This window comes from Podarcis melisellensis (genome assembly GCF_964234715.1).
Source record: "Podarcis melisellensis genome assembly, chromosome: 7".
NCBI lineage: Eukaryota > Metazoa > Chordata > Lepidosauria > Squamata > Lacertidae > Podarcis > Podarcis melisellensis.
The window spans coordinates 35,794,417-35,820,175 of NC_138539.1; the positions used below are offsets into that span (position 1 = coordinate 35,794,417).

General features: G+C 43.5%; 1 long non-coding RNA gene across 2 annotated transcripts in view; it reads right to left on the reverse strand.

Moving 5' to 3' along the window:
* Positions 1-2,540: 2,540 nt before the first annotated feature.
* The window catches only part of LOC309373469, a 28,973-nt gene continuing 5,754 nt past the window's right edge, over positions 2,541-25,759 (reverse strand). For both annotated transcript variants that reach the window (XR_014170062.1, XR_014170063.1), the window contains exon 3: positions 2,541-2,788. This is a non-coding gene — a long non-coding RNA (uncharacterized lncRNA). The remainder of the gene's footprint in view (positions 2,789-25,759) is intronic.

Consider the following 25,759-nt stretch of genomic DNA (forward strand, 5'->3'; position numbering starts at 1 on the left):
GACAGAGATTGGATTATTATTTGCTGCTGTTTCTCCCAAAACACTAATCCATACAGTGTAGCTTAATCTGCCATAGAACCATAAACATAAACCAAATCAAGGCAGCTGAAAAGGTCATTTCTCTACACGGCGCTGCAGAAACTGGGTTATGAAACCTCATGTTGCGCCAGAGAAATAGCACTGGAGCAGCTAAAATGGCATATATATTGCTAATACATTGCACTAGGGATTCCCACCCTAATGCAGGGGATATCCGTGAGGATACCTGGGCAGTTACTAGCTTCCTAGACAAATTTTAGGGGAGGGGCGGGTGTATATGAATATAGCATATGGAGCATTAGATTGTTGATCCACCTCAACTATCAATGAGAATTAAATGCTGTGTGAAGCCATGCCAGCATTAATATCAGGCAGGCCCCTTCACTGACTTGTTTTTGAGGCCTGCTAAAAACTTCTTTGTTTAGGCAAGTCTACCATATGGTGCATATTTGTTCTTAAACAGTGCTTTTTTTCTTAAAAAAAATCTTTAGGGGTACTCTCATTTTCCTACTCATATTGAAATACTGCCCCTCAATGAGGCCAAATTCACAAAATGTTTAGGGGTATGCGTACCCCTGTGTCCCTCCCAGGGGGAAAAGCACTGTTCTTAAAACTATTTATCTTTGTTTTGATGATTTTATTGTCTACTTGTTTTGAGAATCTGTTGATTTTATCATTTTCTCTCTCTTATATTTTACATTATCGGTATGTAAGTATTGATAAATAACTAAATAAAATTCTATTTGTAGCTTCATAACAGAGCAGAAAGGTGTGACTGGTTCCCTGTTACGTCAGAGCAGGTGAGCAGGGTATAAGATACACTGATACAGATTGGCATGCACTAAGCTGCCAGTGTGAAAAAGAATAAAATATGGAACTATTAAAGCTACAATCTTATCCACATTTATTGTAGCTCTGCTGAGCTCAAAGGGACTCACTTCCTAGTTGGCATGCAAAGGGTCAGGTTGCACATCTCACCTCCATCCCAAGTGCTATTAAGCAGGTAGCCAGGTAAGTTGGCATCAGGACTAAATTTAGAATGGGAATCATTCACTGTGCATTTGCTGCAACTCAGGACAAAGAGATGTTGGGGAGCGGAAAGGAAGGAGGTGTGTCATATGCTGCATTCTTCCTTTCACACACTCTTCCCACATAGACTTCTTGCTCCCTGGGTATTTTGCAGTGAAGGAAAGATGCCCTACCAAAGGAATAACAAGCATGGTGTCCAAACACTTCTGGCCCTTGAAAGGCCCAGCTGGCGACTTTGATGGACTTGATTCCTTCTCTTTCCTCTGAGATGTTGCCAAGTCAAAGTTCAAAAGTAAAGGGTGCTGCAGTTCTGTTAGGTAGGGCATTTGAAAATAAGGAACACCAATTGTCTCAGAGAGAATGAACAGCCATTATTTTCTATGAATAGCCAAGGAGCAAGCATTTAAATTAAAAGATATCCCTGGAAAAAAGGGGTAATCTGTAGGCAACCCTTCTCCCACCCCTATTTACAGAGGATTAAAGGAATCAATTTTCTTCTGCTGTAAACCTGATTGTTTTCAACATCAAAGTGTTTCCTTCTTTTTTTTAAAAAAAGTGCCACTTTTGGTTTCTTCTTTCTTACCTAGTTCCTCCTGTGTAATTTTGAGGATTCCATTGCAAGATTATTATGTCCCTGAATGCTAAATCACATTGACCTTGGCGTAGCATAAACAGAAAACTTTCCCATTCCCTACACCAAACAAAAGAACCAAACTGTGCTTGCTTTCTGCATTTCTTCTGGGTAAAGATACCCAATTAACCTCTGCAGAGCCTAGTTCTGGCAAGTTCTTGCTCTTCAGGAAATCGAGCCAGCCATCTGTGTATGGGGGGAGGATATTTATTGCTCCAGCCTATCTGGAAGCAGGCATGTGTTCTATAAATAGATCTAAAGGCCACACCAAAAACTCTGGGTGCCTCCAGACTGTCAGTATTTTGCAGAGGGATTCAAGTGCATACCAAAAATAAATACCGCCCTCCCGAAAAAACCCTGGACATTTCCTTTGAAATGTAAAAATCCCCCCAGATGGGCAAGTTCGGCCCCCAAAAAGAGAACATGTCCTGGGATTTCCGGACATATGGCAACCCTACAAATGACCTGCTCAATGGTGGCCTGCTAGCAGAAAGCCAGTGTGCAATGAGTTGCAGACCAGAGTGTCATGTGACTGCTGTAGCACCAGCATGTGTTAAGCTCTGAGTGTGAACCGGTTTTCAGCAATCCATTCCAGAGGTACAGTTATATTAAACTGCAGTGCCATTCAGTCAATCCACACAGGGTCGAGCATAACCCAGGGAGATTCACACACAACCCCATTATAACAGAGTGATGTGGATAGAAGTCACCATATACTGAGCAATTTATTAACTCTTTTCTTCAAGATATGGCAACTCTAAATGGGAATGGATACAGAACATGGTTGTTGCTCTTCCTTTCCCATGTTTAGAACACAGGTTTAATGGAGGTAGGCGCAAGTGAGATTTATATGAAGCCAAATGATTCTGAAAAACAGAATGTCCCTCACATTAGTTGATATATATAACATGTGGCCAGAAACATGAGATCTTCTGTACTTGTGAAAGGATAACAGCACTATTGACTTTTTCCTCACAAGGCTTCTGGGCCTGTACCAACTTCAAAAAGGGTAGAAATTCAGCAGCTGAAATTCATATAGGTATGAGTAACGGCTTCAAGTGCTGAAGTTCTGCTTCGTTCTTCAAAGCCCTGCGATAAAAGAAAAAGTTGGAAATCCTAATTCACAGAAAGAGCAGGTGGTTCACAATGTCCTTTGCTCAAATACTTTTCCAATAGCAGATAGCTTGGTCTGGCTGGGATTTTCAGCGATACTGCACACAGCAATAATCCAGTCAGATCTTATGTTTCGTACTATTTTGTAAATATGCAAAAATTCAGAACAAGTCTGCAAAACTGGCTCCTAATGTTCTGGTCAATCAAGTCAAAGTTGAGTCCGCCATTTTTGGCACACGCACCAATCCAGCAGGGTACCATTTTACAAGGGAGTGATCCATCTTATTTTCATTCTTTGAATGCCATCCTCTAGTCAGCAAGCACTATTTTGTTGTTTGGAATACAGGTCTGCTCCGAACAGATGGAGCACATGAAACGCCGTGGCCTGCATCCTCCTTTGATTTGACTTTAATCAGCACAGATTTAACAAGCGCACTTTGGGAACAGAAACGGTTGTTTTAATTCGGTTTCGAGCTCGCGCTGCTCCGGTCTGTTCACCTGTTCGGGTAGCATTCTGCAGAATTGAGCATTGCATGCAAGAATGTCCTACAATTGCCTCATAGATGCTAATTACTAAACTTCCCAGGATGCCTAGCTCGCCTGTATCCCAAGACTCTTTCAGAGCTTCTAATCATTAGAATTCCCTCGGTCTCTTACTCCACTCCTTGCAAGCCATCTGGTCTCTCTGAACTGCAGCTGGAGCCAGTCCTCTTCCCACCAGTCACACCTGATCTTTTGACACACACACCTGAAACAACCGTAGCTCTATCTATGATGCATCGTAACCTTCAATAATGAGCTGGGCTTTTCCAAGCGCCTCTGCTGCTGATGGAGGAAGAATGAAGGCAGTGAGGGAGCTGCTTGTTTTAGGCCCCCTTAAGTCTGGCATGGAAGTGGGGGGAATGAGGAAGAACAAGGAGGAGGGACTCCATTCCCAATAATAACCTTTAAGGAAGCAACTGGGGGGGAAACCTCTGCATGCTTAGAACTGCTTGTGGGAAGAAGCCATTCACATATTTTCGTGTCAGTCTTTCAGAGGCTGCTCCCTTTTATGCTGGCTGATGGGATACTTTGACTGACACCCGCCTTCTCCTCCCACACAGCACAAACTGATAGAGGCATCAAAAGGTTACCAGGAGCAGGAGAAGAGGGAGGGCCGAGTGGTTTTCCAATAGCAGCAGATGATGGTATTCAGAGGGAGGGTGGCTTAATGGAAGTAGGAGGGCAAATGGATGGGAGAGAGGGGACAGAGACAGCAGATCCCCCTTCCTTTAGTTTTCCACTGAGCTTTTGATTGATGATCCTCACAACGCAGCTGCTTTTGTCTCTATTTTTGTTTCTTTAGGCTCATCCACACTTTTGCCTGACCCATATTTTTGATCGTGGTGCATACAGATCAATTCTCCCGGGTCCAAGAGCTTTTCTTGTTGTTCCACATCTGTACCCTCCCACTGAATTGAGTTTATGACATCATCACGTAGCCAAATCTGTCTCTGTGGCATCACCATCCTGCTGTTCCACAGACCGGAAGTCATTCACTGGCTGGGACACAAATAAGCTCCTCTTTTTAGTAAATGATGCTGAGGAAGCTTCTTATCAGGCAGCAAACAGTGCTTGATGTAGAACAAAATAGGCACGCTAGCTGTGGTTATTTTACTTTAAAGCAACGGTAAGTTCAAGTATTTGCAGCCTGTTACACCAACTGCTCTCATATATCAGCTGCTTTTGCTGCCCTTTAGGGGATGCTGAGAGTGTCTTTTGTCTCACGAAGATTCTGAAAAATAGAGATTTTGAATACATCGTGCCCTCCTTGCTATCTGCATATCTTTGACCATTATCATATACCAAATAGTTTGGGGCTTTTATTACACTCTGTCATGATGGTAAAATCCCAGAGGGTCCCCTGGTAGTTTTTTTCCCCACCAAGTCCAGACAGTGCCCTTTTTGCACAGCTGTTAAAGACAAACGCAGCAGCAGTTACCTGCTACATCTGACAATGCTCTGCTACCACTAGAGGACTGTGGCCGTAACTTTTTCTCATGGCAGTTGTCCAATGATGCCAAAATCAATGAAATAGCAAAAACCTGTCAGCTGCCTCACACAAAAAGGTGTATTTGCAGTCTGCAGTGTATCCAGTTCAAAAACATAAGGCCATTGCAGCAGTATATATGTACTTACACAAACACGTGTGTAAGTACATTTTAACGCACAGAAACATTATGTATGTGTGTGAATTCTTCTTTTCCAACAATGGGAAAGATCCTGTATGGCAAAGGTTTCATTCAAGTACATCTGTTGACATTCCCTACAATAAAAGAATATGGAGGAGATGAGAGATAGCAGTCAAAGTGATTCTATGCAGGATGGTTGTTTTAAAACTGAAGTGCTATCTCCACACTCAAGTTCTCTTGCAAAGCTATAGATACAAAAAAATAATAATACTCGTGGCACTCAGTCAAGCATGGGAGATCAGGAATTACAAACACTTTATTCCAGTCCTGGGTATTTGTTCTGGTCGCTGCATTGAACCTCTAAAAATATTTCTTTCAGCGATGAGAGCTCTTTTCCTGATACTAATGCACAGCGTGTAGCTAATTTACTTCATAGAAAACAGCTAATCGTGGCTACACTTAACCCTAACATGCTTCTTCAGATGCTGCTAACCTGATACAGATTAATTGTGCAGCCTATACATGTCTTGCTCAGAAGTAAGCCCCATGGAGTTCAGTTGGGCTTACTTCCAGGTAAGGCATAGGGTGCATGCACACCACACATTTAAAGCACATGGTTTCCCCAAAGAATCCTGGGAACTGTAGATAGTTACGGGTGCTGGGTGCTGTAGCTCTGTGGTGGCGTGAGCTCCAAATCCCAGGGTTCTTTGGAGGAAGCAATATGCTTTAAAATTACAGTGTATACACAGCCAATAAACAAGTCCCCCAGCACCACGGATTAGGTTCATCCTTCCAGAGAGGAACAGAGCCACCATAAAATCAAATCCCCCAGACCTAAGGGGATAGCGTGTGACCCAGAAGGAGAGCATGATTCATGGTATATAAAGCCACAAGTGCTGTTTAAAGCCATGAGTTGGGCTTGATCCAAAGCAAGTTAGTCATGCTTAGGAGTCCCACTGAAATCAACATGAAAAATAAATTATTCACCTTCATGCTTCACCTCAGGTGGAATAACAGGAGGGGCCATCCCCAGTAGTACAGTGGTACCTCGGGTTAAGAACTTAATTCATTCCGGAGGTCCATTCTTAACCTGAAACTGTTCTTAACCTGAACCACCACTTTAGCTAATGGGGCCTCCAGCTGCTGCCACACAATTTCTGTTCTCATCCTGAGGTAAAGTTCTTAACCCGAGGTACTATTTCTGGGTTAGCGGAGTCTGTACCCTGAAGCGTCTGTAACCTGAAGCGTATGTAACCTGAGGTACCACTGTAGTAGTAATCGTCATAGTAATTGGGTCTCACTCACTACCGGTAATTGGTGGCATTATAAAATTGTTAATGTACTTCCACAACATACAGAAAGCTGACACTTGACACATAGGCAATTAAAAAAATATCCTAGTTACTTGTAAAATAGAATCTGCAAACAGAACTCTTCTACATCTGCATCTCAGAATTCAGGAGGCTCTTCTAGCACATATTAATTCAAGGCACAGACAAAGGGGAATCTGGAGACTATAATAATAACAATAACAATAATAATAATTTATTATTTACACCCCACCCATCTGGCTGGGTTTCCCCAGCCACTCTGGATGGCTCCCAACAGAATATTAATGATAAAAATAAAAAAGCAATAAAACATCAAACATTAAAAACCTCCCTAAACAGGGCTGCCTTCAGATGTCTTTTGAAAGTCATATAGTTGTTTATTTCTTGACATCTGATGGGAGGGCGTTCCACAGGGTGGGCGCCACCACTGAGAAGGCCCTCTGCTTGGTTCCCCTTTGCACATGAAGAAGTCAGGGACGGGCATGGTGGCAGGGGGGAGAGGGTGTGTTTTTCTTTCACTTTTCAGATTGAAAAATATTTCCATAACTTACCGTACTTCTTTCAGAAGACTTTCATTCGTGTTTCATTAATTCAGATTTAGTCCAATGTGTGTGTGTGTGTGTGTTTTAAGTCAGTTAGGAAAAAGCTGGGGGAAAGCCCCTCTCACCCCACCCCCAAAGGATAGGCTGAACCCTGCTGGCAGTGTAAAAGAGCCCACATCTCAGCAAGGGCCCCTGCAGCAAAAGTTCTCTTGCTGGGGAGGGCTTTTTCCATGTACATCTGTGCTGACAGTGAATACAGAATGCAATGCAAACCATTAAGCTTCAAGGAAAATAAATCTGAAGGAAAATATAGTGGTACCTCTGGTTGTGAACGGGATCCGTTCCAGAGGTCCGACCGGATCCCGAGGTTTCTGCAACCCGAGGAGCACTGTTCTGCGCATGCACGCAGCAGTAGACCATTTCTGCATGTGTGGGGGGGGGGCTGTGGACTGTTTCTGCACATGCACGCACGGCAAAATCCGATACTTCCGGATTTGCCGCTTTTGTAACGTGAACCAGAGGGCTACGTAAGCCGAGGTTCTACTGTAAACCCAAAAGACAAATCTGAAATACTTCTTTTAAAATTCAGAATCAGTTCAACAGGATTAATTTTCATTCATGTTTCTTAAATACAAACTGAATGCAGAAAATAGCCACACACACACCCGGCCCGGAAGTCATTTGTTTCCACATGAGCAGGGCCTCTCGCTCTATCATAGATCCAATGCTCTTAATTCCTTTGGCAGTGGTGGGAGAAGACATTATCTTAGCTCATGTGTGAACGCCAACCCAAAGGTATCCAAAGACCCGAGTCTAACAGCACTCTTTGCAGCTTCATCCATGAGGAAAGCAGCAGTAGGACAAAGAAAGAAAAACATGAATAATTTCCATGGGAACGTATATTCCACCTGTGCTGTCCTCATCCTAACGGCCTGGGTGTGCCTTACTCTGCCCCAGGCTTATAATCTGCAAATGTGTCAATTGGCTTGCATGGTCCAGAACACAAGGATTCCATTCTGACAGGCAAATAATCACATGACGGGGGATCTCATTGATGATGGGCCCTCATATTTATTTAAAGTGACACCCTCAAAATCAGGATTTTGAAACATCCATGATGAATGAGCATTCAGAGGCACATATTTTAACGTTAATAGGGAACGTTGGAAATGGCCTACAGATTAACTTTGGGATTTCTGAAATCTTCAGTATTTCTTCCTATTATTATTTTTTAAATATATATTGAAAAATGCTTTTAAACCCCCCCAGAAAGAAACACCTTAAAAGAGGTAATGATCATTACCATGCTTCTATGTTGATATAAAGCTATTAAAATCAATGTCAAAACAGCAAAGCATCAAAACAGAGCAATAATATAGGTGAATCAAATCCAATGCATTTTAATAAGTGACAGTAATGTTACAGCACTGATAGTGGCACTCTGTGTGGGGTCAGGATAGTCATTCCAGTGCCAGAGGCCAATGGTAATATGCGGTGCTGGTGTGAAAATTCCCTAAGTAATTGGGGCACCCGTGTGTCAGATTATAGTGAGTCAAACCATTGGTTCATCTAGTTCAGTGCTGCTTACAGTGTCTGAAGATATGACAACCAGCCTTTCATTACCAGCTATAGGGTAGTTGGGTGTGGCTTGACAAAAATGTCCTCATGAGCCAAGAGGCCTAGTGTGCTAATTCAAAATCTGCTGACATGGATGTGGGGCCCCTCAATTTTGAGAGGGCGGAGAAGACCAATGGCCGAGCTGAGTGTGATGTGCTTCAGTGGCTGGTTCCTCATGAGCACGAGAGAGGAAGCCGTGCTTCGCCAGGCTCTGTGCTTGGCCTCCTCCCAACGATGCAACGTCACATGTGCAACACGCACCACCGCATGATGTCATATGAGTGTGACATGTACAGGGCACATGACATGTTGGCTGTGAGTCAGACCCCCCCCCAATCTTGGGCGCAAGACAGCACCTCTGTAGCCAATCAATGAGTCAAGGCCCTTCCCCAGTAATTACCAGCATCTTGGGACCTACTGCGATGTACCACCGCAAGATGCTTCTTTCTGCAGACAGCACATGGGGGGGGGACAGCACATTTCAATCAGAGCGCAAGATATGTTAGGTAAATCTTTGACACCAGTTATTTTCCTGGACAGCCCTATCACACCAGAGGAAACAGAAACGGTACTCAAAAACCTGAAACCACACAAAGCCCCAGCCCCAGATGGCTATACAGCAGAATTCTGCAAAAAATTCGAAGAACCCCTGATGTAAGGACATGACCCATCTATTTAACAACTTCATAAAAGGGGTCCCATCCCCCAAACCTGGACCTCTTCCAAAATAGTCTCTATCCCAAAACCACTCAAAGATAGCCTCAAAATAGAATCATACCACTCAATTTCATTGATAAACCAAGACTACAAGATATTCACATCAATCCTGGCTAACCACCTAAAAATATTCCTACACAAACTAATTGCCCCAGACCAGGCAGGCTTTGTCCCTGGTTACAACGTAACAGACCCCAGTAGGAAACTACCGAATCTGATAGAACACAGCACAACGACCAATCTCCCACAAGCGATCATGTCCCTAGACATCCTTAAAGCCTTTGATTGCTTAGAATGGAAATATCTATTGGCAGTATGAACTAACATGAAATTCCCCAACTTCGTACAAACCCTCAAACAAATTTACACCCGAGCAGAATTAAAAATATGGAATCCAAAGAGGTACAAAACAAGGTTGCCCACTGTCTCCCTTTCTATTCATCTTGGCCCTTGAACCCTAGCAATCCAACTCCAAGCAGCCCCAAATATCAAGGGTGTGGAAATAAAAGGTAAAACCTACAAACTAGGTAAAACCTACAAACAAGATGAAACAATGGGTCCACTTGGAGAGAGACACCATTGAAAACATCCCCACAACAGCATACCCATTTCTCCAAAACAAACTAAAGAAAATCCCCACAACCCAAGAGATATGCAAAATAACTAAATAGGTATTAGAACTCACCCCAGAACTGGCCCTACTGAACATGTTCCAACATCATAATGACCACTCACATTATATAGAGCTTATAACCCACCTACTCTCAGCAGCCAGAAGCCTCATAGCCAGACACTGGAGAGACCTGTCAGGGGTAAGCATGGACCAATGGCATCAAATTGTATGGGAAAGAGCCTTAATAGAAAAGTGAACTAATAAACTGAAACTGACACGGGGACAAATAGAAGAATCCTTCACCCCAGTATGGCTCCCCTTTATCACATACACAGCCCAACAAGACAACAACCAGAATCCACTGACAGCATACGAATCAATCTGGCTTACCTGACCCAACAAGTCCTCCCCCTTCACAAATGCAAACAAACCCCACTGCAGCCAACCACAGACAACCAATCACACCCTGCTCCCAGTACCTCTCACTACCAAGGAAATGTAATAAATAAAGAGAAAGAGAACCTACCCAGTTGATGCTGACACAAAACCCCACACATACACTATAAAAAGACTATGAGCCTCACCACCCCAACCATCCTCTTCCCCCTCTTCTTCCCCAACCTTATACTGGACTCAACACTAATGTCTCACAACAAATGTAACTGATTTGTAAGAAAGACTGTACAACCTGAAAAAAGAGACAAGGCATGCACTTTTGTAAACCAAGAAAATATTTAATAAAAAATTTTTTTTTAAAAAAAAGAAAGAATGGAGTTTAGCATATGTGCTATATGTTCTCTTATAGCTGCCGTAATTTCTTTAAAATTCTCCTTGTCATTTCTTGCAGAGCAGATGACCCTGTCAACTGTGTGGGCTCTGCCCTTTTATGGCCAAGGGAATTTTAGAAGATTGGTTGTCCGGGAAAGGGGGGGAACCTCTGATAAATGAAGAAGGGCTGATTCTTCTTGTCACATATGATTTGGCCTCTTTTTATGCAACTTGCGTTCCTGGGCACTGGCAGAGTTGGAGTCTCCAACTGTGTGTACGATTCACTTCAGCAAACAGCCATGGATATATTCAATGTGCAGCATTATGGTTTGTAAAGTCATCCACACAAAGGAACCTGAATAATATTAATTTCCATAAAGCTACAGTGTGTCTCTGCTGGAGACATTCTTCTGTCACAAAACCGGCACTGCAAAATGCTCCCCTTTCCTGGTGTGGTATGCAAGAAACGTGTGGGGCATCCAATGTGTTGCTTTGTTTACACGTTAAGCTTTAGAAATATAGTTTCCCCTTTTCCTTTCACTTGTTATAGGATTCATTGCTTGGTTGGCACAAACGTGTTTCTTCCGCACCCCAAAAATTACAAAACATGCAGCAGAGAAATCAGATAAGGAAGTGCTTAACAGTTCTGTGGCATACCGAAGTGACAGGCACTTCATACGTGATTTCCCCGTCCATGTTATTTCCATATACTGCAGATGTCATACATGAAGCTGCCCTTCTGACATGTCATTTGCCTGCTTACTTGCAAACATACAGTTTGAGCATAGGTCGGTGCACAGCATTAACCCTTCAGCAGACAGCCAAATCCACTGAGCTGCATCAGATCTTCAGACAGAGGTCCCCTAGATGCTGTTGACTTACAGAGCTCCCAAAAGTCAGCTTTCTCTGTCTCTCTTCTGTATGTGTTGCTCCCGGTTCAAAGTGTAGTTTCTCTTGTCTCTGCTCACAAAGAGACGCTTCAGGGGAAATCCATTGACGTTATATTCAGAGCAGACACATTGAAATCAGTTGGCCCTAGCTCATGAATAGGGATGGGTCAATCTGTCAATTTCAGTTTTCCAGCATTAAGTTCAGTTAATGCATACTTTACCCTAGCATATAGGCTTTTGTACACATTACTTAGCTACAGATGCATTGCAAAATTCAGATGTGTGTGGATTTTGAAGGCGTGGCTATGTTTTGGTTTGCGTACAATACCATTCTGGGAAGTGCGAATTGGGACTCGTCCAAACATCTGCTTGTCCCACCGCTTTCTCCTGGGGAAAGCAGCTGTTTGTCAATGAATCAGAGCAAATGTCAATCAGTTTTTCTGCAGATTGACATTTGTTCTGATTCAGTGGTAAACAGTGGGTTTTCCCAGGGAAAGAGGCAGGAGGACAAATAAAAAACTGCTCGGGATAAGCAGAAAACCTCTCAGTCCCATGCTTTCTAGGTCAGAGACCTAGAAGTGTGGAGGAGCTCTCAGGTCAGGCTTACTGTTAATTTCACTGGATCTACTCTGAATATGACTTAGTCAAATACCACCCTTGGTACATATTTTTGTGTTTTTATATTGTAAGCTGTCCTGTGATTCTCAGATGAGGAGTAGTATAGAAATGTAATTAATCAATCGACTAATAATGCCAGTACCCTTATCAAATTTTGATAGATACCCTTGCCTTACAGCTACTATATTTTTTAAACACACACACACGTCACGAGGCCCATTATAAAATACATTGCAGTATTTCTAAAAAATACTATTGCTGACAATATTATGGAACTCGTGGTGTTTTCTTTTAATGGCTCTCATTCATTTACTGAGGGATTTTTTGCTATATTTTTACTGTTAGAACTCATCCTGAGATTGTTTGACAATGAAAGGAAGGGAATAAATACTGTAACCGAATAAGATAAATTCAGTCACTTCGCATTTGTTTCTGCCACACTGACAACCTCGGTCTGCCTAATGATCGGGCCAACCCTGTACTCACGGCCGGGGAGGAAGCCCTTCATCTCAGGAAGTGTATTAGGATTGTAATATTTCATCAATTAGATTGATAAGGCATTTTGGTTTGCCAAGAAGATATCCCTTATGAATCAGGCAATTAAAAGAAAGGTTAGTTCCTTTGAATAAACAAAGTGCAGTTGCCAATTGCCATTATAAAAGAAGCATTCTTTCTTGTAGAATCCCTCTTCTCAGATGGTGGCTGTTGCACCCACATGTGTACATTGTCTCTAAAGAGAACGGCCCCCCCGCTTTTTCTGCCATGCGTTTTTATGCACATTTAATTAATAAGAATTAATCAGCCAATTAATGAATCAATTAGGTTTTCTTTAATTGAGTGAGAGCCCTAAAATGCATGAAGACCCATAGAGAACAACCTAGTGGGAGTCAAGTCCACTGAACCCAATAGGATTGTGCTTTTCTAGGAAAGGGATGTAGAGCTTGGCCCAGGGGTGGATCTGCTATGAAACTAACAAAGCTTGAGCTTCAGGGCCCCTAATTTCGGAGCGGCTCCAGAAGTGACTTATTGGTGTGTGTGTGTTTTTTAAGGGTCTAGTAGACCCATTTCGAGTCTCGTGACTCGAAAACTATAAGGCACGGAGCATTTTATTCACATCAGTGACATTGACATATGAGATAATAGAGTACAGCAATTTTAACCCAAACCTGAGCTTTTTTTAAAAAAAAATGTGATCTGTCTTGGAACAACCCCATTGAAGAAGATAACAGTGCCAGACCTTGTTGCTGGTTGCAAAGGGCCCCCCATGACGGTTCAAGCTTCAGTGCTCCCAAAATGCAGGTCCGCCACTGGCTTGACCTTTGCATGTATAAGGTCCCAGGTTGAGTCCCTGGCCTGGCATATCTCAGAAGGATGGAGACAGAATCCTGCCCAGAACACCCTGCCAGTCAGTGTACGAGACAATACAGAACGAAATGGTCCAATGATCTGACTTGCTATAAAGCAGCATCTTATGGTCCTGCTAGCAGTCCTTGCTTGCTAAGTGTACAAAACAAGCATATCAGCCCACACCCTGTTTCTCTCTACCTCTGGGAACTTCACAACTACCATGAAATCAATAGAGTAGCTGGAAAAGGCTCCTCTATTTGTAAGTGAGCATCTCAAATTTTGCAGAAACATTTGCTGTAACTGGTGCTTCTTGCCTCGTGCAATCTGTTATGCTGCATCTTCCACTTCTTAGGGGAGGGAGAGCTGGCATTATTTCCTGGAGACAGCAATTCTTTGGGGACCACAGAGCAGAAAGTAGCAAGCTCTCAGCAGCTGGCTGCTGCGCCTTGGGATGCAGGCAAGGGTGGATCAGAATAATCTAATGCTGGGATGCATGCAAGGGCTTTAGTTCTCCCTTTCACTGCAAAGTGCCATTGCATTGCTGGAAGGTTGGAAGGCAGAAAACTCCCAGAGCTATTAGCCAGCTGGATCTGAAGGGAAATTCCTTGCACCCAGCACCAATATAACCATCCAGACTGTGAACCTTTGTGCTGTTACAGAAATATAGGGTGTGAAGGTTGTACAACCACATTAAAAAGTACTGAAAGGGTCACATCAAATTATTTATCTTGCTATTATGTCATGCAGCTCAGGGCAAAATAGACTCCCCTCCCAATTTTTATATTATCAACAACCCTCCAAGTAAATTAGAGTAAGAGCATCCGGGCTGAGTAGCGATTAAGGTCTCCTCACGGCTGATGGGAGTTGTGCAGGGGCAGCTGTGTATTCCACAACATGTCATTGACACAATAATAGTGCACTGCTGGTGGATTTATACTAAACCGTCCATACATCATTCTGCTTTCTTAGCTTTTCTATTATGCTTCCCCAATGTTACTGCATTATTGCTGACTAGAGAGGCACTCTTGCACTACGACACAACCAAAATGAGACAGCAATCCGCCCTAAAAATATATATTTGTGTATTAAATTTGCAGGAATTCAGTAGGAAGCCATGGGGTATGCACCAGCTGGAAATGAAGAAACAATGTTTTGCAGGTGCAAATTGTATTGGAAACAGGGTTACATATACAGCAACTGCTCCAACAGCATCATGAAAAGGACATCTGGGCAGCTTTAAACCGTGGTCTCCCTGGTCTAAGGAGAACAGTCTAACCACTACAGCACATTGGTCATCAAACAGAATCAAGGTAGCCTACACAGCAGTTATGGCCCACTATAACATTATGGCTGATTAAGGCTAGAATCCTATGCATATGTGCAAACAAATTCCATTGAATTCAGCAGGATTTACTTCCAAGCAAATGTGTTTAGGATCTGGCTGCCAGAGGAAACCCCCTGTCATTATAACCATTTATAATCCAGCCAAAATACTATACAGACAGCTTGCTGATAATATAATGCTCCACTAGTACTTCAAAAATTAAATAATTGTTAATTGTAATTCAATTAGTTTGATTTAATTGCTTTCCTCGGTAATGGAGCATTTTATTGTTATTGTGACATCTTCACTGTGGTTTGTGGGATGAAGTTGACTCCATGCTTTCTGATTAGTATTTCAACCCTTTCTAGGCTCCCAGTCATAGTTGGGAATTTGAATAGTTGGGAGGTTTATCTAATTCTTACAGTTTATCATAAATTAGTTCAATCATAAACTAAATATATACAGCAAATTAAGTGTCTGGATGTATGGTGCTAGTGAACCTGACTGCTAATTTGCCATATTTCATAGCTGATATGCTTGTGAGCTCTCTCCCTTCTCTAAAAATATACCAGCCTTTGCAAGCTACCTTTTTCTGCAAAATAGGGGAAACATTTCACAAGTCGATGTCCACGTGGTCTTAATTGTTTAATTAATAAAAATGTCCATAAGCAATGAAACTATTATACTATTGATTTGTAATGCTGCCATGAAATCTGTTGTTTTATATTCACTCCTGACCATGAAGCAAAAAATCAGAAAAAAATCTCTGAGTTACTTCAAACAAGATGGGCAAAGGGGATATTTCTGAGTAGATTTCTACCAGCAAGGACCAGCACTGGCAAATCTACACTGCATGTCATATCAGAAGTTCCACTGAGTTCAATGGAGATTTCTCCCAGGTAAGCATATAAAGGACTTCAGTTTTAAGGCAGGTTTCCTTTACTGACTTTGGAAAAGGACAAGAAACTTTGGCAGTAGAGTCCTCACAGAGTCCTACCATGCTGCAGACCTTCAGAGATTAGGACCACGGGGCAGAGGCACAGGAAGGCTATCTACCAAACAAAACTGGCTGCTAAATCATGGAAAATCTCTTAAGTTCTACAGGATGCTCTCAAGAAAATGTGCATTCTGCTCTGCGGCAGCTGTTTCCACCTGGCAAGCCATTCATGTGCACCCATTCAGTATGTGGATCAGATTATTTTCTCCACACTGCTGAAGACTCCAGAACATCTGTTCCACATAGTGATCTCTTCCCACTTAGTGCAGACAAAGGGGTGGCTTTCTTTCTGCAAGACCAAGATCACAAGGTATCCCAGTTGGGAGCTTGGTTTTCAAGGGACGGCATTCACTGGCCGATAGGGATATAGGCTTAGCAATTGTGGGATTGTGTTAATTTGGCTAGAGCTACTGTTAAAAAATCTGTATACATTCCTGAGTCACCCCATGGCTCTCTGTATGCACCTGTGTGGGAGGCACATCATGATGACAACGACCTATGGAAGTCTCTGAAGTTACAGAACAACAATCCTGAGAGGGATGCTTTACTTTTTGATGTGTAATCCGTGGAATGTCAGAATCACTCTTGGTGCAAGAGCAATTCATTATTGTTGTTTGAAAATACAGTTGTACCTTGGTTCTGGAACGCCTTATGACTCAAACATTTCGGCTCCTGAACGTCACAAACCCAGAGGTTAGTGTTCCAGTTTGTGAATGTTTTTTGGACGCCAAACATCCGACGTGGCTTCTGCGGCTTCTGCTTGAGTGCAGGAAGCTCCTGCAGCCGATTGGAAGCCACGCCTTGGTTTTCAAACATTTTCAGAAGTCGAATGGACTTCTGGAATGGATTCCATTTGAGAACTAAGGTATGACTGTATACCTTCTGCAGTGCTGAAGTCTTCCCTGCTTCCTTATTCCCACCAAAGTCATAGATAAGATTCTACTTCTTTTACAACAGAAGCCATGTGACATTCCTTTAAAGCAATCCTGTTTCCCTTCACACTGGCAAATTCTGGACCTTTATCTTCAGTATGCAGAGTATGTAATTGCAATTGGGGTCTGCTACTCAGAGCTAGCATGAGCCACTGCTTGCTTTGTTGCAGCACCAAGCCAGCTGTATGGACATTTGAGGAGACCTTGGGCACTCACTAATAACTGCTAGAGTTTGTGAATGCTAGAAATTAATAAATGGTAGAATTTAGATAATATTTGGAGACTTGAAAGGAAAATGCTAGGGCCTCGCCTGAGATAGACGCCACTCAGAATGACAAAAGCTGCTGGAAGCACATCATTAACCCATCAATGGAAACCATAAACCAGGCAGGAGGCTCTGCCATGAGGGGAGGAGGTTACCAAGGTGACTGGGGAGGCTGGGCAGGCTATGACTACAGGGGGGAAGTGTTGTTTTACATGAGGCTTGGTTTTTTTCTGGCAAGGGTCTTTCAGAAGGAAAATGGTGGAGCCAGAGCTCCAGGTGGAGGTCATGCGGGACAGAATGATCTTGGCAGGCTGGGACAGAGGTCCTGAGAAGTGGTGCAGGATGCCTTGAACTCCAGTGCTGCACTGCTGTGGGGAACAAGCCCCTCTTGAGATGCAGTGCTCTGAACTCTCCCCCAGGTATAGGCCCAGGTGTAAATACGTGTACGGCAAGCCATATATTTAGAAGACATTTGTCTCAGCAGAAACACAACCCTGGGTGAGTGCCCGTAACCTTTGGAATCTCATGCAGCTGCTCAGCAGAGATTGGGGTGGCATGTAACCATATAAACCATACCTCCATCTTCATTCCATCCAGCATATGAAAGTCCTGAACAGGAAAAAGATTACCACCCACCACTACTGAGTCATAGAATCGTAAAATTATAGAGTTGGAAGGGACCCTGAGGGTAATTTAGTCCAACCCTCTGCAATGAAGTAATCTCAACTAAAGCATCCATGACAGATGGCCATCCAACCTCTGCTTTAAAATCTCCAAGGGACGAGAGGCCACAACCCCTCGAGGGAGACCATTCCATTGTAGAACAGCTCTTACTATCAGAAAGTTATTCCTGGTATTTAGTCGGAATTTCCTTTCTTGTGACTTGAAGCCATTGGTTTGGGACCTATCCTCCAGAGCAGGAGAAAATAAGGATGCTCCCTCTTCCATGTGACAGCCCTTTAGCTATTTGAAGATGGCTATCATATCTCCTCTCAGTTTCTTCTTCCCCATGCTAAACATACCTGGCTCCTTCAACCATTACTCATAAGGCTTGGTTTCCAGACCTTTTATCATCTTGGTCACCCCCTTCTGCACACGTTCCAGCTTGTCAATATCCTTCTTAAATTGTGGCATCCAGAAGTGGACACAGTACTCCAGGTATGGTCTGACCAAGGCAGAATAGAGCAGTTCTATTACTTCTCTTGATCTGGACACTATACTTCTGTTGATGCATCTGAGAATCTATTTATGTGTTTATCACCAGCAACAACCACCAATTTTTGTTGTGAGCTTAATTATCTACTGTTTTCTGACTGCCATTACACATTGTTGGAAACAGTTCTAGCAATATCAAAGAGGCATCCAACCAAACTTCCTCACAAATGAAATACCAGGCTTCAACAGGGCATTAGCCCTACCCATTTTATGGTCATATCACATACAGTATTATAGAAATTGGGGGTGGAGGGGGGGAGAGAATGTGTGCGCAGAAGCTGCCAGGAAAGGGTTTGTTTTATTAATTAGTCTCCAGTTAGCAGCCCAGGGAAGGTATCTCTTTCAGTCACTCTATGCCACATTGCGACGGCAAAGAAATAATCAGAAACACTTCCCCTCGGCACAAATCTCTATCGATCTGAATATGGATCTTATTTCAAGACAGCGAACAACCTGCACTGATGCGCTCCAACACAGACATGCTAGCATTTCCAGGTTTCTTTAAAACGTGTAGCTATCTACCCTTGTATTTCTTCCTCTCAACTCCCCTGGAGAAAGAGACAAAAACCCTGCTGCCTTCCATAAGGCGGAAATCTCTGCACACATCATCCGCTCCCTGCACTGTCCTTCCCGGGAGCTGGCTTGGTTGTGCAAGGTAGCTCCTAATTACCTCTCTCCTGGATTCTTTTTTCTCCCCCTCCGAGGACAGCCTTTCCAAGAAAAAGCACACCTGGTGCTGTGAGATAGGGAGCCTCACCATGGATACCAGGTTCCCATTCCCAGTCTGGCTGGTGCTCCTGGGACCCTAATAACTATCTCTAGAATGCTGCAAAACTCCAGATGTGCATTAGTTACTGCCATGAGACCCTGTCCTCCTTGCCATTCAGAAGCAGCTCCACATTCATAGGCCTGAGAAAGCAAGCGGAGGGGGAGAGGGAAAGAGTGCTCATAATCTCCCTTTTATTATGCTGCCCCATGCCAGATAAGGACAGCTGTTCACGCACGATGTGTGCAAACCAGAAATGATAAATAGCCTGAAACAAATATATGATACATAAATTGCTTTTTTTTTTCCAGGGTGTTCGTTGGCAAAGAAAGGAGACTGTGGCCGCTCCACACACACACACACACACACACACACACACGCACACACACACACACCGCTTTCCAGCCAACCGTGTGCTTTTAAAAGGCTTGTCCCAAAATAAACAAGAGTTCTTCCAAGGCAAGGCTTGCAAAGGAAACGCTACAGCAAATATCTGCCCAGCAAACCCAAGGGTTAATATGAAGGATGCACAGAATACAGGAGATTCTGTAAGTTGTAAGCGCTGATTGGAAGGGAGAGACCACTGTAGGTCAACATGTCCTTTACATTGTGAATAACTTGACAGCGTCTAATAAACCCAGCCACCTATGGCCAAGATAATTGACTTTATATTCCTAGACATCACATGCCATATTTTTTAAAGGGAGAAATGGTAAGCCAGGGCACATGAGATTTCAGAGCCTGGCCTGTGCTGCACAGCATCCCATCCCGCTTGAACCTTATCTGCTGCTCTTTATTTCCTTAAAGAGGGGTAAATTAACCTCCCATCCGAGTGCTCATCATCCTAGGACTCTCAGCAGCCTTCCAGAGGGTAAATGTAAATCCGCCGAGACAAGAGGCTCCCAGGCACACAGGGACACACCCCTCTCCCTGTCATGAAATAAGCCCCGTTGATTTATGAAGGGGCCCATGAGTAGGGATAATTATAAGACTAACAGATCTCAAGTTTATTTCCTGAGTGGTCCAACGGAGGACAGCTCCTCTGCCGTCTCCTAATGAGGGAGCCATACCCTGGAGAGCGCCGTGCTTTGCTCCCTGTCTTGCACTTGCTACATTTCACATGGATGAGGTAATTTGACTGCAGATGAGGTAACCGTGCGACTTGCCCATGAGCTGGAAGAGGTTACCATATGATCATTCATGTAAACATACAGACTGCTCCCCGAGGAGCCTGACTGACAGCTGCGTTCTAATGTTGTGCTGCACTCAGAGAGGCAGGGAGAGGAGGGGAACCGGTGGGAGTAACACGGCAGCCTTGGAGCCTGTCTGCTCTCTTAAAGGAGACAGATCACTGACTGAGTGGTTGTCAAGTCCGGCAGGCACCAGGCTTGCCTGCAGTCTCAAATCCAATAACGGCACACTAGCCAGAGAGGCCTCTGCGCCTGCTGCGTTGGGGACAGCACCACGTGGTCCAGGCGGTGAGCAATCGGAGATGCTCTGTGGGACAGCATTACGAAGAGCTGGCCTGCCTTGGCTCGGCATGCAAGGTGAATCAGGAAGCACTTCTGTGCAAACGCAAGTTGATTTTCACCTGCGTTTGCTGCCATCGTGTCTAGCATGGTTTAAAATTATTTCCAAGTGGGGCATTGTCCTCTGTTTCAAAGGGCCAATATGCACTGGAGTTTCTCAGCAAATCAAAGGGACTCTCAATACTTACCGTACTAAGTGTGACAATATGGTCATCTGTGAAGGGTTCGTTTCTGTCGTTCTTTCTTTTGCCCGCTCCACCCAGTGTCTCATGAGTAACTCTCTACTCACCTTCCCCTTTTCACCGATGCCTTTAGTTTCTGCCTGCCTCAAGACTCCTCCATCATTTTCCCATTCAAGACAGTCTCAGAAGTGTCCCCATCTTGTTGCAAGGTGGCCTGGGAAAGGGCAAGTCAAAGGGCATGTGTTACAGAAGGCTAAGTGAGAAAAACAGAGACCTGACAGGCCAGTTACATGCGGCCCTTCTGTCTTAAAGGAGGCAGTTGTGTGACCCCTTTTAAAGGAATCTACATTGAATCTGGCAAATTTGAACAGCTACCCAAATTTGTATTTTGAGGTAAGGCATTGGTGAGGGAGGTAGCATCTTGACTCTACGTAGATCTGGACGGTGCCATTCCTGTTTGGTTTCTGGCCTGGTCTCAGGACTGAAATTGTATTGGTTATCTTGGTGGATGATTATCCTGGAAGGTATACAAAGTGATCCTGCTGACTTGCCTTGTTGATGGTATCATTGACAAACTAGGTTGCCCTGCTGGAGCACTGCTTAAAGGTATGGTGGCTCTGGTCCTTTTTGGAAGACAATTCACAGAAGGTTCATTTGCTGTGATCTTACCTGGAGAACGTTTACCCCTGTACTGATTATATCCAGAATTAAACGAGTATCTACTCGGACCCTGAGATCATCTTCTGAGGCCCTTCTTTGTGTGCCTTCTCAAGATGTTTGGAGGGTGGCAACATGAGAACGGGCTTCCCTGCAGTGGCCCCTCATCTGTGGAACACTCTCAGTGTTCGCCTGTGAAGTTCACCTGGCGCCTTCATTATACACCTTTTGGCGCCAGGCAAAAAGTTCCATTATAACCAGGCCTTTGGCTTATTTTATTGACATCCTATGCCCTTTTAAAATGTGGGGTGGGGAGATTATTGGGTTGTTGTTTTTATTTTGATTGTGTATTTTGTGGCTTTATAGTTTGATTTTATTCTGTGAACTGCACTGAGACCTCCAGGTATAGGGTGGTATAAAAATTCAGTTAATAACAATACTAATAATAAGTATGTATGTATGTATGTATGTATTTTACTTGGGGCTGCCTCTAAAGACAGTTCTGAAACTGGAAATGGTTCAAAATGCAGCTGCCAGATTGCTAGTAGAAGCAAGACAGGAAGCACAGATCGCACCTATTTTAGATCAATGCTTACCAGTCCTTCATGGGTTCAACTAAAAATAATTGTTTACATATTTAAAGCCCTAAATAGCCTTGCATCTAGTAATTGCATCCACATGAATCAACCTTTGCTCTGTTTGGCTTCTGAAGGCTTGGTCTCTGGCCTGCCAGTAGCAAAGAGGAGATTAGTAGATAACTTATCATGAACAAGACCTTTTCAGTGGTGGCTCCACAGTTGCGGAATTGCCTTCCTAGGGAGCTAGCTTTTCCAGGCCCCCTCTCTCACCACTTTATTTTGGAGAAACCATGTACAATGCTCTAAACTTGGACAAAAGTCAAGATACAAAGGTAATAAGCAAATGAAATATATATTCTACCATGCTTAATGTATTAGCATGGTGTCCTGTCCGTCTACCATATTTCTTTAAACTTTTAAATTTCTTTTCCTTTCCTTTCTGTCTCTTTAAAGTGTTCCCTTCCCCAATTGTCTCCTGAGAAGCTTATCAGGGATGCCACGAAGGAGTAGACTGATAATGGCTGAGGAATCATATGAAAGGCTGCTCACACCACATTACAGTGGTACCTCGGGTTACAGACACTTCATGTTACAGACTCCGCTAACGCAGAAATAGTACCTCGAGTTAAGAACTTTGCTTCAGGATGAGAACAGAAATCGCACGGTGGCGGCAGCGGGAGGCCCCATTAGCTAAAGTGGTACCTCAGGTTAAGAACAGTTTCAGGTTAAGAATAGACCTCCAGAATGAATTAAGTTCTTAACCTGAGGTACCACTGTACAGTGGAACCTTGGGATGCGAACGTGATCCATGCAGGAGGCACATTCGCAACCTGCAGCGTTCAGAACTCGCAGTGCCGCATCTGCACACACATGGGTTGCAATTTGGTTTTTTGCGCATGCGCGAGCGCCGAAACCTGGAAGTAACCATCCCAAAATCGTGTAACCTGAAGCGTCTGTAACCCGAGGTACCACTGTACTGATCTCCTACTGTACTTCATGGAAGTCTTGGCTGGATGCATTTTAGCAGACATTTTGGGTTCACTGCAGGTGATGACAACTCAGTCTCCAGGCTCAATTGGCCTGACCTGCTCCCTGTGAAAATGGAGAGGAAGCCCACTTGAATGAGCCCTATGATTCCCTGCACCAAGCAAAAATTCGACAGCAGAGGATGAGGAAAGAGTGTCCAGTTGGTAGGAATTCTTATTCTGGAGATCATTCTAAAGCATCAATGTATATACATTTGTTTCTTTGCAAGTTTAGAACTGATGAATCCAACATGGTGGACCATTCCTTAGTAGCCTGTGCCTATTTGCTCTGAAGCAAGTTCCACTAATTTAAATGGTGTTCAGCTCCTTGGATTTCACCCTAAAGAACTTCGCTGTTTGAAGCTATCCCTGGCTTGGTTGCTGAACTACAAGCCTTTGTCTGCACGGAAATAGCAAAAGCAGCTGCTGCCTCACTAAGTCCTGCTCACTTGCTACTGAATAGGTGAAATGCTTTTGGTGCAACGCAAGCAGGTGAAGGCTATTGCACTCACATTCTCTTTATGCACTTCTGGTTGGCCATCATGGAAAACAGGATGCTGAACTAGATGGGTATTTTGTCTGATCCAGCAAGGCTCTCCTATTCCACTTAAACTTCTTGAATGTGTCACTGTCCTGTATTATCTGCTGAAGTGCTTTCCTGTGTATATAAACCTGTAGCAAGAAGAGCGATGAAAACTGGCAGCTAAGGAGTTAATCAGAGTTGGGTACTCATTAAGCTCAGGTGCTCAGGTGCCTTCTCCCTTTGGAGGATAAAATGCCACAAACTCCATTCTGGGCTGTTTTCAGCGCACAGAATTGTCAGAAAACCACCTGTTATTTGCAATGGGTTTTGTTGTTGTTGTTATTGTTGGGGAAATAATTGAAGGCATAATTAAGCAATAATGGGGTTAAAAACATATTGTTATGCAGCTACCAAACCCCCTGACAGATGTGGCATTTAAGGCTTGTCATGACTGGCGCTGTTAATTTTACACAACGTACGATCAAAGATCACGTCTGGCTCTGTGCGCCGTTTCCCTTCGGGTTCTGGCTTGCATGCCCATGCCAGACAGTTGTGGTTTGTATCATATGTTAGAAAGAGGTTACGCCACACTCTGTTTGAAATGCTACTTCCACATCACATAGAAATAGCTTGGAAGGCCCATCAGAATGAACACATCTCCCCATCTAAAAAAGCAAAGCAAGCTGTAAGCAGAAGGGGGGAAGGGCAACATCAGAGGTGAAGGTTGGGTGCTATGGGCAGCTTTTTCCACATTTAATAGACCACCAGAGCTGAATGACTTCCACTTGAAACCCCACCAAAGCAGGCATGAACAGATCCCCTCACTGCACAGCCTTATGTGTGTCAACTCAGAAGTGAGTCTCACTGAGTTCAATGTAGACACTAGGATTGCCATATTTCAAAAATTCACAAAAAAATACACTTCCGGATTTCCCTGGACATTTAAGCAATTTCTGCCCAGACGCTGTTTCCAATGGTCAAATCCCAGCTATGTCCAGGAAATTCTGAACGTATGGCAACAACAGTAGACACCCTGTGTACCTTTGACTAAAAAAACCCCAAGGATTGTAAAAGCACCAGATCCATAGCACTGTGTGCTATGAAATGGAAGTGAGAATAATGGGGTGCTTTTGCCTAACCTCTGTGAAGGTGTGTCAAAGTGCTTATTCATCTAGATGCAAAGAAGCACCACCACACTATAGATGTTTGCCCTAAAAGAATGGGGAGCTAAAATGAGCCATGTGGTGATGTAGCCCCACAGCCCCTTTGAATCTGTGGCACACAAGTAAAAACTAAATGGCTCTTATCTAAAACAAAAACCCAGCTTGCAAGTGTCTGTGCTCAGTGCGGACAGCTTCACACATTTCTTTCTCCTTTTCCCCAAACTACAAAGGCGTAAGGGGCAAAAGCAGCTGGAAAATAAAGCAAACATCAGAACAGGTGTAGCCAACATGGTAGCCTCCAGGCTCCTCCAATCCCTGGTCATTGGACCTGCTGACTAGGATTGATGGGAGTTGTACTCCAAGAACATCCATAAGGCAAGTTACCCCTGCATTAGAGCTGGTGATTCTTGCCATGGATTCAACCTTGCCATTTTTTTAAAAAATAAATAAATGATTATCACATTGTTTTCAAAAGTTTTTGCAATTGCTAAACATACTACTAGGCACACATGGAGTTTCTTGTCTGGTTCACAGAACCAGTAGAGACCCCAGGGGAAAATATTGGCCAGCAGAGAAGGGGCAAAGTAAATTCCAGCGAGTCAAGCTACATTAGACTCCTCATGGGGAAATAATATTTCTCACTAATGTCCCTATCCTAATCATATCTTATTTTAAGTAAGTCTTGACGGAGTGTGCTCAGGATTGTAGCCTTCTGTTGATTTTTAGCTTTTAATTTAGTTATAATTTGCATGTGGATAAAATACATTTCTTTCTAATAACCGCAAAGGTTCAGCCACTGAAGGGGCGAACTGCTTGTTGTGGGGGTGCCTGCTCCCCTTTCCAATGCTGTCTAGGCTTAGAATTTAGTTGTTTATGTAAACATCCATGCGCAAGTAAAATGCAACTGAAGCAAGTGAAAAGCAATGACAAGCCTGTAGGTAAGATCCCAAGATTACCTGTCTATCTCACCAGGTCAAAGGCAAGGCATTGATTTGCGGATGACAACCCCAAATTTGGCACACTTAAAAGCTCGTGGAAAAGTGTCCTAAAGGTATGCATATGTGAGCTCGTGGAAGATTTTAACAATAAAACAAATGTGAGCATCATGCAGAAGGAAGTATTCCAGTAAAATAAAAAATGGTTTGTATATGTATATGTATATGTATATGTATATGTA